The following is a 14,736-nucleotide window of genomic DNA, read 5'->3' on the forward strand; positions in this document are numbered from 1 at the left end:
TTGGTGGCATTTTTGCGTTTACCTAATCACTGCGAGGTGGCAGGAGGTGCTGCATTTGTTTTCTCTCTCTATTACACATCTTTCCATTGCTCTGCAGCCTCCCAAGCCATCTGCACTTTGTGAACTGAAAAATCCCCATGGGAGGAATTGCCTCATGATATCTTCCTTGTGATGGCTTTAACTGAAGTGCGGGAAGCCGAGGAGGCTATAGGCTGCCACAGAGATTACTGTACAATGGGACAGGACATTCACGCACACTCCTCAGCCTCCTCTAATTAAGGTAAGTACATGAACCCCAAACCCAACCCATGAGAATTTCTCTGAAATTTCTCCTCCTTTGAATTTCTTTTCGAAAGCAATTTATTTTCTATCAAATTGAATGAGAATGGTCGAAAAAATGTGGGAGCAATTTTCGGCAAAGCACTAGTATCCAACACTGCTGGTCCACTTAGGCTATTGTTAGTGTAAGCGACCTCTAGTGGTACACCTATCAAGATTCCTTTAGCCCCCGCTTTACTTCTAAGCCCCAAACACAAACAGACAAGAGGCTTCAGTCTACAGCTTTTAATCCATTACTTCACAGGGTCATACAGATGCAAATTCTCAGTGACTCTCAGTCTACAAGGAAATGCCTTCAGGGGGTTCAAAAGGTAGTTATGAAAGTTGCCCGCTGTTTGAAGAGGAAGGCTGTCTCACTAGCCTAATTTAAGGGGGGGAGGTCCCTCTCTCTCGTGAGGCTTCTGAGCACAGCTTCTCACACAAGGCCAATCAGGTAGACTGTCTAAGTTCCACCCCTGCCTTCTCTCTCTTTGCTCTGCTTCTATTAAAGCAGACTCCCCAAACCCCACCTCCCCCTGTTCACTATCACTCATGGGGGGAGGGAGTGAAGAGGGACCCTTCTCCTCCTCCAGCTGGACCTGTGAAACCTGAAGAGCCTGCCTAGTCATGTCTGGACTAGCCTCGGAAAATACCTCCCTCATGTCTGGCAGTTCTCTATCAGAATCTGAACTACTATCCCACTCCCTGAGCTCAGAAACACCCATGACAATGCCAGTAGCATAACCTGGCATGATGGAAAACTTGTTGCACCAGCTTACACTACTGGCATACCACTAGAGGTTGCTTATGCTAGCAGCACATCAATAGCGTAAACGGACTGGCAATGTTGAATACTGCCCAATGTTAGTCATGACTAACTTTAGTTCCATTCATTTCAGTAAGTCTACTCCAAGTAGAACTAACATTGGATATAACCCATTATTGCTGTATTTCACTGCCGTGGACCGGGAGAGATGTTTGTGGGATTTTCTGCCTCAGTAACATGACCAACCTTGGGACTTATGCACCTTGTTTTGGCAGGGGCCCCATTTGCTGATCTGTCTCAGAAAGTAAAATGTTTTGGGCTAGCCCTGTGATTGTCACATAAAGTGTGAAACAGCTCTTAATGAAGATGTGATTATGTCACAATATTCTCTGAGTGAAACTCTGGATGTAGTCATGTAGCTAGAATACCTAATTTAAAAAAACACATGCAAGATGTGAAATTTCTTTTTCTGTTATATTTTGTTGTTCTTAACATAAAGGGGAAATATTAATGCTAATTTGCTGTTGAGAATGTAATCTACCAAAAGATACTAAGGTGCAGCATAATTATAGCAAAGGCAATAGCCCAGAAAGGTGGAATGGTGACAGGCTTGAGTCATGTCAAACAAAGAAACTACTGGAGGAAGTGAGCTCAGTGCTCGGGTGAGTGATTTGTTAGGCTTGGCAGCTTTTTTTGGCTAGTGTATCAAACATGCATCCATTAGTATTTTAAGAGATGGCAGCCACCATCACTAGGTTCTATTCTTGTAGCAATCTGAAGACACAACCATAACAATAATATAACAAAGGAACTGCGTCAACAGCTCTGTGTTCTAATAAACAAAGTCTACATTTGTCATGAAGGGTCCAAAATATTAAACACGGGATGGGATATGCAGGGATAAATAATCAGTCCCATTTTAATCTCTGCACCACTTTGTTTCTTTTTAAAACAGAAAAATAGTCTATGGATGCTATAAATAAATATTGAAAACAAGGAATGATGGGTCCTACAAACCAAGGGCCTAGGAAAAGGAAGGGGAAGTACAAAGCTGTGGGCAACAAAGAACTCCTGTAGGGCCATGTGTAAATTTTATTTCCATTTTGGAAAAACAAGGATTATGACACTTCTTCTTTGCCACTTCCATAGGCTTAATGAAACATTTTAAAATGCCATTCCCAGAAGCTTAGGCAGGTCCTGCCCTCTCCTTTGAGCCAGCACTGCCTGCCAGACCTAATTGCTAATACTCCAAATAAGATAAGAGGCTACCTAGGTGTGGGCAAAGTCAGAGGAGGCCCCATGAGTCCTTTAGTTCATTCTGGGATCTTGGAGCCAGAAACCAATGATATACAAATAGATCACCTGAAGCTTCCCCCTCAGTGGATTGTGGGAATCTGCTGATGACAGATGAGGCTATTCAGTGGAGGCTGGTGGCTCCAGTTTCGGTGAGGCGATGGTTCCATTCTGGGTTTCAGTCAGATCTAGCCAGAACTCTAAAGGAGATATCCAAGGTGTGGAACCCATTTGGGGGAGTAGGGATTCAGCACCTTGGAGAGCTCCTATAGAGTTCTGGCTGGTTCTGACTAAAACCCAGAATGGAATCACAGCCCCACCAAAATCAGAGCCACCAGCCTCCACTGAGGCTATTGCAGCCGAACAGCCACAGGAAGCTGCCTTATACCAAGTCAGACCCTTTGTCCCTCTACCTCAGTATTGGCCACACCACCTTCCCCAAGATGGTGCCCTCCAAATGTTTTAGATTTAAACTCCCATCAACCCCAGCCAGCATGGCTAATGTTCAGGAATGCTGGGAGTTGTGGTCCAAAACTTCTGGAGGGCAGCAGGTTGGGGAAGGCTATTCTACGCTGACTAGCAGCAGCTGTCTAGGCTTTCAGAGAGGAGTCTCTCCTGGAGATACCAGGGATTGAACCTGGAACCTTCTGCATGCAAAACATGTGCTCTGCCACTGAACTATAGACCCTCCTCATTCAGTTTGCAGAGCGTTTAGCATGGTCAGTATTGAGGAGTGTTCCGGTAGTTCTGTTAGTTTCAGCAACGGAAGGAGAAGAAGGACTTAGTGCTGTATATTTATGGGAAGACAAGTGAAATCCCCTGAAGAAGGACTTGTATTTCTGAAACAGTTCGGGCAGTATAAATAGCCAGTTTGAGAATCACTTCTCGCTTGTTTTTTTTCTGAATAACAGTCACTAGCCCATCCTTCCTAAATTTGGTACAAAAGTTAGGGTTATTCTGAACGTCAGATCCAACATTGCTGTTCTTCTCCCCATAATCTGTCCTGGCTACCTCTGAGTCTATACTTTCCTGTATGGTGTACAGTATAATGTGCCTGCTGGTTAGATGATCATGTTCGTCAACTTCTGTGATCATGGGGCCACTTTTCCAAGCTGTTTTTCTGTACACTAGCATGCCCTCAGGAAAAGGACTGCATTGAAATGCTACAATACTTTGTGTAGATCTTGCAGGATAAGGACTATGCTGCTTACATCAAATTTTCCCACTGAAACCAGTGCAAAAACATGCTCGCTCCATACTTGCCCTACCACATGGTGGGCAGACTAGTCTCTCATTGTGTCCTCACTGCTTTGCTTTATCATTCTATTTCTATCCATTCCTGTGAAGCAGAAAGACATTCAGCATGTTCACATTTCCTCATGATAGGACATGCTGCCGCTTGAGGAATATGTATCTCAGAGCACTTAAAAGGGGCAAAGGTCCTGCCCTTCTGATTGTACAGTTACAAATTTGAGGACTCTTCTTATGAAAACTCAAATCCTGGACCAAATGTGATATACCTGAGTCAGGGTTCCCCTTATGACCAGGACCCCCTGAGCAAATCCTTACAGATCTCTTTCCTCCTTGCTGGTGCAATCCTATGGGGATAGGCGGCCGCATCCAATGCAGGGCAGGAGAAGCACGGAGAGAATCGCTCCCTCCGTGCTTCCCCTGCCCTGCATTTGTGGCTAGACAGCTGATTTCAGCTGTCTAGCCACAGGAAGGCCGAATGGGGGAAGTGGCTTTTCTGGCTTTTCTGCCTTCCCTGCCCCAGAATGCCCCCCGGAACACCCCATTTTGGCCGCTCCATGCTCCTCTTCTGAGCAGGGACGTGGGGCTGTTCCATGCTGCCTGTGAGGCAGCGCAGAAGTGAGGAAGGTCTGTTCTCCAAGAATGGAGAAACTCTGGTTTATGAGTATGGGTGTATGCATGTTTCTGAAGAGGGGAGGGGAGAGATTTCCATGAGAACTTTGAACTGTGTCAGTATGGTGGGAAAATACAATTGTACCTCTTCCCAAATGATTTTTTCTTTTCAATTATAGTTTAGGAGGCTGGCTAAGAAGAAAACTCATCATAATATCCTCTAGCGCAAGCGCTTGGCTAAACGTACCCAGAAAGCCTCAGGCAAGGCTTTTTGGGCACAGAACACCCTGACAGTTTATATAACTCTTCATATATGACACAAAAGCGCTGAAAGAGAAAGATGGTTAGATATATAGATGTGGAAGAAACATTGTGTAGTTTAAACTATAATATCCTCTACGCTGCACTAGACCCCAAATTTACAGCTCAACTCATTTTAAAAGGGAAAGGATCTCTATCCCTTCTAAGCCCTTTTGATCAAACTGTTCATTATGTTAAATGTGTTACAGCATTCAGTGTGTCATCTTTAAACACAATTGCCATGGTGGAGGATCCTGATCCAGATTCAGACCATAGCATGCAGGTAGCAGGAAAAGCCAGGCTAACCCTCCTCTCCCTTGCCAAGTTCTGACTAGGGATGTACGGAAGTCACTTACCTTTTCGAAGGGTGACATTCGCGGTGGGGGGGAGGCGCTCCATCCCCCCCCCCCGAAATTCTCCCCGGCCGGCTCCGCTCCACGGAGATTCCGCAGAGCCGCCTGCCGGGGCTGCCCACAGTTGGACATCTGGCCGCTGGGCAACCTGCAGGGACGCAAATGGCGGCTGCCGTAGCTGCCGCCATTTGCACCCCTGTATTTTGCCGTGAAAGACTACGTAAGTATTTACGTAGCCTATCACGGCAAAAAACCCAACAACACAGAGAACGCAAATAGCGGCGGCTACAGCAGCCGCCATTTGTGTTCCCTGTTTTTTTTTTGCCATAATAGCCTGCGTAAATATTTACATAGGCTATTATGGCAAAAAAAAGAAAAAAGGGAACGCAAATGGCGGCCGCCGTAGCTGCCGCCATTTGCGTTCGCTGTTTTTGTTTTTTGTTTTGCCGTGATAGGCTACGTAAATACTTACGCAGCCTATCACGGCCTCTGCAGGGACGCAAATGGCGTCAGCAAATGGCGTCAGCAAGTCAGCACGGACAGCAGCAAGTAAGTGCTTCGTTTCGTGCGCCTTTCATGGGGGGGCGGCGGGCTTCGTTCCACCACGGATTTCGGGGGGCCGAATGCACTGGCATTCAGCCTCACCGAGATCCGTGGCAGAATTCTCTGACATTCCTAGTTCTGACAAAAATCACCCCTGGTGGCTGCACCTGCTAAATATTTTTCTGATTCATAGTGTTTTTTAAGCCTAAAGCAGACAATGCTTTTTTTCCCCTCCCAGAGAGGAGTAAGTAGCTTGAAAGAGGGATCACTGTGCCTTGTATTCCTAGATGCACCTCACACTTGCCTCCTGTAGACAGGTTTTTAAATATCATTTCCAAAACCTGAAAAAAATCTGCCAAATCTTTTAAGAATAATCATGGTAGGGATGATTATTTGATAACTTTTTTCTTCTTCTGTGGAAATGTATGTTTACATCCTTTAACCAACACAGTTAGATGCACATAAACCAGTCAAAATCCATGGACTCAAACATATCTAACTCTGTGTTCTGTTTTGGCCCTCATGTTTCAGAAAGTGACCAACAGTGCTCATGAAGGTTGCTTCCTCCGGCTGAGCCTTGAATTTCATCTTTGTGTCTCTGGGAAGGATGCTATTCCGGATCTCCCTTATTATTTATTGTTTTGTTTGTTGTACAAAAAGGTCAGAAGGGCTCTTTACCCACCATTCTGTCTAAATTATAAAACAAACATCTGCTCCCCAAAGTCTCATGCGCTAATAGTGAGAGACATGATTACACCAATAGTTGTTCCACATGCATTGGCTACTGCTATGACTGGAAAAAAGATATTCAGGATAAAAAGCAGTATTATACATTTTCAGGTGATACATTATTTTGTATGCATTTCTGTGGGACATATTGTATATCAGATAATATATTGTATATTCATTTTGTTTTACATTTGTATGTTGTTGGTACAGTTTACAACTTATTTGATTATTGTTGTTTAATCTGTCAACTTCTCTTGCATTCATACACCACGTTCATATACACTAAATTAACTCTTCAACAATCCATCCTTAATCCTTAATGTTATTTAATTCCTGTATTGTTCACACTGACAGCAGATTCAAACATGCAGGTACAGAATATAGTACAGTCTTCTGTGGACTGTAAAATGCAGGCAGTGGAACTGTGCTATATTGCAATGCAATCCCCACATAAAAACTCCCACCTATGGAAAGTTAGCAGATCACGGTGTCAGCTGGGAAGGAACCTTTTCACTGACACATTAGCTTTCTGACCTACAAGGAGTATGTGGGCATGTTACCTCAGGGATCGTTGAAAGATGTTGATTTCTATACTAATAACTTATTTATGTATATTTGAATCTGCTGTTAAAGAGGAGCTAAATATGAGTAAAGAATTAGTTTGGACACTTTTGCACTATTTGATTCAGGTGATTCTTACAGGTATTCATGTTCCAGAGTCCCTCTGTCCACCACAAAGATTACAGCTACTTGCTCTGTATGAAGCAGAGCCAAGAAAAACTTTGGGATATCCCTACATATACCTCACTGAATGAAGTTCTCCTGAAGGAAACAGTATTTATGTTCCTTTGTTCTTTGAAATGTGGGTGAGCAATAGAGAAGGCATTCATCCTCCTGAATAATCCCTAGAAAAAGGAGGTTCAATTACTTTCATGTGAACATGGTCTGCACAGGCATAATCTTAATGGTATATGTTTTCCAAGGGTTATAGTTTTGATGTATGCGCAGGAAGTGTTCTATCATTTAGAACATGCTTTATTTTCCTGAGTTGTCTCTGATGATGCTGAAGCGCAACAAACACTACCCTTCTGTCCTGACTTGATCACATCAGAAGCACGCATCACATCAAAGACATGGGCAAAATCAGATAATAGTGATAGTCCATTAGAACAAAATTGACAGAGCTATGGATTAATTCCTTATATTAGGACAAACCACTGTTCACAATACAATTTGTGAGTTTTTGAGTTATTAGTCAGTAATAATAATAAATAGTATTGATCCATGACAGGCCTATATATCTTCCCACTTCATCTTTATATCAAAACTTTAAAGGTTACTCAAGATTACTCAAGGAAGCTGAGAAGTAAAGATCAATGATGACACACTGGTTTGGATCAAGACTTAGTCATACTTAGAGTAGACCCACTGACTAAATCATGGGTCAGTCCTACTGATTCCAAGTATGACTAAGTCTGGATCCAAAACAATCTTAGACATTTACAGTAGAGTAGACAGTACATATATCTACTCAGAAGTAAGCCCCACTAAGCTCAATGGGACTTATGCCCAGGTAAGCATGTACAGGATTGCAGCTTAAGAATACAATAGAGCCTGCCTGAAGATGGGCCACCATAGCAGAAGGCATAAATTTCCCCCACATCAAGGTTAATTTATGTAGCATAAAGTCAGAACATACATGAAAGGAATCCACAGTTTATTAGACACATAACAATAAGTTCAGATACAAAATTAAAAGAAGTAAAAAATGAAACAAAAAGTGACTGAGCTATTTGGGAAAGGTATCTATGGTAATGGAAGGCTTGGCAGCAGAAACCGGTTTGAAAATACATCCACATAACATAAGCTATCAAGATAAATCACACACACAGAAGAGGTCGTAATAAAACAGTATAAAATAGAAGGTAAAACCCATTACAACCTCTTGAACTCTTTTTGGTTTTTTTTTGAAAATCATGAGAATATTTTTCAAAATAAAAACTGAGTATCCTGGGTATCTTAATAGAAAATATCAAATCCCTACTCATTTTGAACCAAGCTGAGAAAAGATATTGCCTTTAAAGGAAATAAAAAAAGAGAACCCCTTCCCCCTGTGAACACTAGCTACCATCTAGAACAGGGGTGGGCAACCCCTGGGATACATGCAACACTCCCCCCCATCCTTAGGTGTAGCTCACGTCAAAAAATAAAATGAAAGGGCAATTAGTTGCCATAACAAACTGCTATGGATGGTTACAAAGGACAAGTTAAAATTGTCCTTTTTACATTTCTGTGGCAATTTGCCACCAAATTTCAGCAAAATTTGGCAAAATGTCAACTTTACTGCCACTGCCACTGAATTTTAGATCCTGGAAGAATCTAGAAAAACCACAATTTGGGGCCAGGGGGACTCTTTGCCATAGTAGTGTATTTAAAATATTTTCAATCATCACAAAGCAGATCAGCTTTCCTCCAAATGTTGAGCAGATTGATTCGCCCCTCCTTAACTGCTTTTAGTATTCCTTGGAATCCTATATTTAGTATTTAACAACACCTGATACCCACTTTTTGTTTTTAAAAAATATCATATATTGGTAACATGGGGTTACTCTTTCAGCTTCTCTCAAACAATGACACAGAATGATCTATGGCAACATACACACAAGAGCATCAGTGAAAACAAGGCAATTGTTGGTACTGAAAGGTAGCATTCTCTAGAAATTAGTTTACAATTGTGATTTCCCAGCCTGTGCAACTTTTAAGGCAATTTGATGTAGGTTTGCCACCCTTATGTAACCTGTACATCATTGTAGGAAGGTTTTTTTGTTTTTACTGCATTCAGCTGAGGGACAATACTTGATCTGAATGAAGATTATGTATCCTTGTTCCAGCCCAACAATAGATACACAATCCAACAAAACGTAAGCACTTGAAGAGAGCAAACCTATGGCCCCTAGACAGCATCTGGGGTGGGGTGGGGTGTAGTAGGATTGTTTGTGTTCCTGGCTCCAACCTTGTAGCCAGCAAACCACGCTCCCCACCCCCTCCCCTTTGTAGCTGGCATGGAGAGAAACATGCAGGCTACCTCTCCGCGCTTTTAACATTGGTTGGATCACAGATGCTCCAAATTGTTCTCACAAGTGCATCTGAGGCTTTGAAATGCACAAAGTCTCCGTTAATTTCAAAACAGGGAAGCAGTCATGTGATACACAATTCTAAACCAAGTCCTTTAAAAAAATGTTCACAGGCCTGGAACAGAACTCTATTTAGACCAATCCCATGGGGTGAGGTGGGGGAGACAACAGCTGTGTAGGGAGAAAAATGAGGCTATTTCTTTTATTCCCTACAGGTTTCAAGAGTAACTCTTTCTCAAGAGATAAAACTTTACAAATAAATCAAGGCAGTTGGAATCCACTGATCTATGTTTAAACCAACCATCTGCTTCTGTCAGCCACCCTGAGTGGCCATAGAGATGAACATATTCCAACTGCCTTGGTTAAAACATTCTTACAAATTAAGCTTTCTGGTTGTTTGAACCTCACTTCCCTTTTTTCTCTCTCGCTTGCTCTCTGTCTCTCTCTCACACACACTCCTGAGAACAGATTGCCTTCAATTCTATCCCATAAAGCTGTGGCATGTACCAGGGACATTGCTAGGCACTGGAAAAATTTGGGGCTCAGGCCCACAGAAAACAAATCTGCATTTGCTCATTTATGTCTATCTATGCAAGTGTAGAAATAATTACCATAATTTATGAAACAAATTGACAGAAAAAGTCAGCCAATTAATTTCTCATCCAAATCACCACATATAAAATAAATTCCTCAATTAATTTGCGCCCTGCCCCAGATCATCCCAAATCAATAGTTCCCCTTCAATTACAATTAATTTGCAGTGGTGTGAAAAAAAATGCAAAAAAGAGGGTGGATTTTTTCAAGAGCAATTCACACACAGAGAGACACACACCTAAAATGGCAGCATCTGCACCAAAAAGGAGTTTCCAAATTTTACAGAGTACTAATCCAAAAGCACTCTAAGGAGTTTTTTTTCGGGGGGGGGGGTGCAGCACTTGGGGGGGGGCTAATGCTTCCCTCTGCAGCTGCAGTCCCTCTCGGAATTCACTCCTGCATGGCAATTAAGCTAAGAAAAATCCACTGGACACTCAGGCCTCTGAACATTCTGGGGCCCTGGAGAATAGACCCAGGGTCAGCCCGCCATGACCCCAGGCCTAGCAATGCCCCTGGTGTGTACGTGAATGTGTACAGGACCCATCATCTGGTCATTGGCATCTGATCCACACCCACCAGGGCAAAGAGTGTCAACAAAGGATCACACGATGCAGTGGCCACACTCATGCTACAGCTGCATGGGAGAGTGGCATGACGAAGCAGCTGTGAGCATGTTGGGGCCTTGAGTCAGATTGTTTTCAGTCACCATCTTGAGTCGCTTATGTATTGGCAAAACATTATGCCTTTAAAGAGTTACCCTCCAAAACCATCAGAAGTGAAGGACATGTTCATTTGCTACCTAGCTGTCCACTTGTTTGTTTCATAGGCGCCCTAACAAGTGTTTGATCCTTGTCGTCATCTTGAGGAATCCTATTTGCAACAGGCAAGATAGAATCACATATGAACCCTACAGATTATAAAGAGCAGGGCCCCATCTACACGAGCCATTTACTCCGGGGTGGCTGTGATTTGAGGTCCTTTGGGACATACAACACAGTTGCTACTTCACAGCCAACTGCGGTTCTCACCCAGAAAATGTGGCTTTCCAAAGAGGCGTTTTGCTGTGATGTTTTTGGTTTGCTGTGGGTTTCCCGCAGTTGCAAGCTGTCTGTCCTTTCCCCGAACTGACTTTGTATGTTGTAGTGGGCGTCTGGTAGGCATGTTACTCTGTGATGCCCCTTCACTCCTCCCTGTTCCTTTGCTGCTGCACAGTTACAGAGGCATGGAGAGGCATGCTCATTTATTCAACCACACTTTTGCTTACCTTCACAGCTTCATATCTTCACAATGGCTGCTTTGGAGTCAGTGCCCAAGGGCTGGGGGGTCTCGGGGGAGCAGAAGATCCAGGACCACCTTTGCTCCAGCCACCATTTTGGAATGATGGGTTGGCATGTACCTCTCATGGGCACATGCCTTGGTGTGTGCAAACCATCGCGAGTCTCCCACATTTTACCTAACGAAGAATGGACAGACACAAAGGAACCCCCCAAATACAAAATAGCCACTAAAACTTGAAGTATTGCACCCCCACCCTCGCATGCCTGCACAGCTGCGCATTTAAATATAATGGTAAAAAAGGGGGGCACAGAGGATATTCCACTTGGAGAAGTCTGTAGTGGATCACGCATGTACTGCTGCAGAAGTTAATTCGCAGCTGCAATGCTGCACAGTTATGATGAAGGTTGAAAGTGGTGCCGTGTAGATGGCCCCCAGAACTAACTCAAGACAGGGGAAAATTATGTATCTCCATGATCTGAGCCACACAGGATGTCAGCTGCTAGTCAGTCCAGCAGAAGTTTTCTGCTTGGCCATTCATATGGTGAGCTAGACCTTGAACATGGCACTGAGCTTTGTAATCAGAAAATCATCTCAAAATGCAGTTCTGTACCCCTGTACTTGGAACTACGTCCCACTATATTCAATGGGGCTTACTCCCAGGTAAGTATGCATAGGATTGTACCCTAAGTCTTCATACATGAGTATAACATATCCCATTTCCACCAGCACTCCTACCTCTAACAATTAGATACCATATTCAAAGGCAAAATAAAGGCAGGATTAAATGTTGTATCCCATATTTAATGTTCAGATGGAGAACACCAAGATCATCTCAGTTATGGCACATACATGTAAAATACTACGCAAAGTATTATCTGATAATAGCAGGTGACAATGAGGGGATTAGGAATAGTAACATACCATTTGGATACAAGTTATTAGCACCTCAAAAAAAAAAGCATAGAAAGGTTTTTTGAGTTCTTCAAGTTGGCTTCGTAATCTAACTCTATGAAGCCTATTAAACATCCCGTTCAACACTAAGGACTACTAGCATGTGTCCTCGTAAGAGGGGGCTGCATAAACCCTGCGGGTTGCATCTTTCCCCTTCATTTCCCCTCTCAAATTACTAGCCCGTGCGTGAACAGCCAGGGTTGGGCGGGGGCACCTAGGCAATCTGAATACAACTTACAGGCTGCATGCTGTGTCTTTTGCATCTCTCACAGCAGAACACAACGCTGGCAATGGAAGCCATGAGGCCTGGTCAAGGCTAGCCACCAGGTAACGCTAGGGTGTTATCAGGGGCAGCCAGCCCTTCTCCCACTCCAGCAGCAGATGGAACACTTTGGCGCGTAAAATCCTCTTTTGCTTATGGTGAGAGCAATGGTAACATGAAATATTGAGGGAGGCTGATGCTATAGGAAGTTCAGGAAGGGGAAGGAGGCAGGCTAGGGGCCCAAGAATCCCCAGAGTGGGTGCCAAGGCTTCCCTCTCTCTCTTTCTCTCAAATACATCCCCACGACCATGTGCACAACCAATGGATGGAAAGCAGTTCAATGGAACCATGGGCTAACCACAAGGCAGAAAAAGCAAACCAAAGTCCTCAGCAGGATGAATTACTGACAAAGCTGTGGGACTGATGTGTATATGAAGGAGGCCTTGTTGAGACACATCTGGGAGCTCTGAGGCCCATAAAATCCACAATCCAATGTGAAGGGTGACAAAGCAATAGTTAAGATATCAAAAGGCCTATATCAGCACTGTCAGTCATAGCTGGCTTCCCCCTCCATTATAGCAGCAAAAGTGACTACATAGGACTTGAACACAGTAAATTGTAATGTTATGCTGAACATTCTTTCAGCGTAACAATAACATCCCCGATGCTACTTAACATCTATGTGAAGCCGCTGGGGGCTATCATCAGGAGGTTTGGGATGCGGTGTCATCAATATGCGGATGACACATATTGCAGCTCTACCTCTCGTTCAAATCTTCACCAAGGTTGGCCGTAGAATCCCTGTCCAAATGTCTGGAGATGGTGAGTGGCTGGATGGGGAGGAATAAGTTGAAGCTGAATCCTGACAAGACCGAGGTACTTTTGGTGGGACACAAGAGGAGGTTGGGGGATGTTGACCTGGTGTTGAATGGGGTACAGCTACCCTTGAAAGACCAGGTTCACAGCCGGGGGTCATTTTAGACTCCCAGCTGTCCATGAAGGCTCAGGTGTCAGCTGTGAGCTGGACAGTGCTGTACCAACTCCATCTGATATGGCGGCTGCACCCCTACCTTCCCGACCATCTGCTCCCATCGGTAGTACATGCCCTGGTCTCCTCTCGTTTAGACTGCTGTAATGCGCTCTACATGGGGTTACCCCTGAAGACAGTTCGGAAGCTGCAGCTGGTACAGAACGCGGTGGCTCACCTGATTACCGGCGGCCGGCGGCGAGATCACATCACTCCAGTGCTGAAGGAGTTGTACTGGTTACCAGTTGTTTTCCAGGCCAAATTCAAGGTATTGGTTTTGACCTTTAAAACCCTATATGGTTCCGGCCCAGCCTATCTTAAGGAGCGCCTCCAGCAACACCAGACAGGCCGCTTAACAAGATCAGCCTCGGATGGCCTTCTCTCTGTCCCATCAGCCAGGACAGATAGGCTGGTGAGGATGAGGGACAGGGCCTTCTCTGTGGTGGCCCCCACTCCGTGGAACTCCCTCCCTAGGGAACTCCACCATGCCCCATCTTCAATGAGCTTCCACCGCGCATTAAAAACATGGTTTTTCAGGCAGGCATTTGGGGTGGGTTAGGGTATTTTTTATAATGTTTTTAATGTAGAATTTTATTGTTTTAACTGTTTTGTTGTTGTACATTGCCCAGAGTGGCTGTGTGACCAGCCAGATGAGCGAGTAATAAATTTAATAAATAAATAAATAAAATAAAATAAAAAATCTTTATGGTTTTTGGCCATTCACAGGCAGGTTTGGGGAAAACCAAAGCCCCTCCAAAATTGTGGAAGGGGAAAAGAATGTTCTCCAAAATTTTTGTGGGGAGGGGGGCTATTGCTTACCATAACTGTATGACATGGCAGATGGTTTGGGGGTTTGTTTTTTACTTTAAAACAAAAGTAGCCACTCCAGGAAGTGTGGCAGTGGTGTAAAGAAAGTGGCTGGCCACTCACAGCAGCATGTTTTAAAGCATGGGTGCTGCTAGGTACTTAAAAGATTCAGGGCCCAGGCCCACAGGACACAAATCTGCATAATATTTGCATAGATTTATCTTCTATATATATATATAAGTCAAAAATTGTGTGTGGGTTTGTGGCTGGCTGCAGAGCCGTCTGTAATGCAAGGAATAAGGGGGAGCTGCGCTGGGTGTAATCACACTGTAGGGGCCCACTGAGCCTGCCATTTAGGCCCTACAGTTGCTGCCCCTTTTACTTCACATTCTCACTTGCCAGAGTGTATGACAGGAGTCGCTGGGTTACATTATTACTTTGTTTATACTTTCCCCTACTAACAAGTACCCCCTCTCAATCATGGTGCAGGCCAGGCTTCTGATTTCAGCTATAAGTCA

Source organism: Heloderma suspectum, chromosome 4 (assembly GCF_057233095.1).
Source record: "Heloderma suspectum isolate Gila_16-S chromosome 4, 16-S_ref, whole genome shotgun sequence".
Lineage (NCBI taxonomy): Eukaryota > Metazoa > Chordata > Lepidosauria > Squamata > Helodermatidae > Heloderma > Heloderma suspectum.